The sequence below is a fragment of the Ochotona princeps genome, chromosome 16 (genome assembly GCF_030435755.1).
Source record: "Ochotona princeps isolate mOchPri1 chromosome 16, mOchPri1.hap1, whole genome shotgun sequence".
Lineage (NCBI taxonomy): Eukaryota > Metazoa > Chordata > Mammalia > Lagomorpha > Ochotonidae > Ochotona > Ochotona princeps.
The window spans coordinates 46794547-46795419 of record NC_080847.1 but is presented as its reverse complement, the minus strand read 5'-3'; positions in this window follow the sequence as shown (position 1 = coordinate 46795419).

The following is an 873-nucleotide window of genomic DNA, read 5'->3' as shown; positions in this document are numbered from 1 at the left end:
AATTGCATATACATCCTAATCTCGGAAGTTGCATTCTCTGATTTTCATGTTGGACAGCAAAAGAGACATTCCAGACCTTGTATTTAAGATCATAAAACTTAGAATGGGGATATTAGCCTTGATTATCTTGTTGGATTCAATCTAATCCCATGTGCCCTTAAAACAGAGTTTTTTAATGACTTCAGTTAGAAGTATTTAAAATATGAGAAAGACTCAAGGCATTTTCTGTGCTGTGAGATAGAGGGATCGTGGGTAAGAGTTGGAAAGAGGCCTCCAGCAGACAAAGGTGGCCTCAGCTGATAAGGAAATGGGGCAGCCTTCCTAAAACTATGGATCTAAATATTTTAAAAAGATTTATTTATTTTTATTAGGGAGATTTATAGAGAAAGATCTTCCAAGTGTTGGTTCACTCTCCAAATGGCTGCAGCAGCCAGAGCTGAGCTGATCTGAAGCCAGGAGCCAGGAGTTTCTTCTGGGTCTCCCACATGTGTGCAGGGTCCCAAGTCTTTGGATCGTCCTCCTCTGTTTTCCCAGGCCACAAGCAGGGAGCTTGATGGGAACTTGAGCAGCTGGGATATGAACTGGTGCTCACATGGAATCCCAGTGTATGCAAGGTGAGGATTTAGCCACTAGCCATTGAACCAGGCCCTCCACTGGAAGATTTATAGTAATTCGTTCTGCAGCAGCAGCAGAGAAGCTGCAGAACTGCACAGAGTTCCTGCACATCCCTCCCTCCCCCTCAAGGCTAGCATTCTGCCCATCACAACACAGTGAAGCACACTGGGCATCTAAGCACGGGACAGTCCTGCTAACGGAGCTGCTGACTTGTGGGGGTGTCACAAGTTCTTTCTCTTGCTTCCCTCTCTTCCTGTT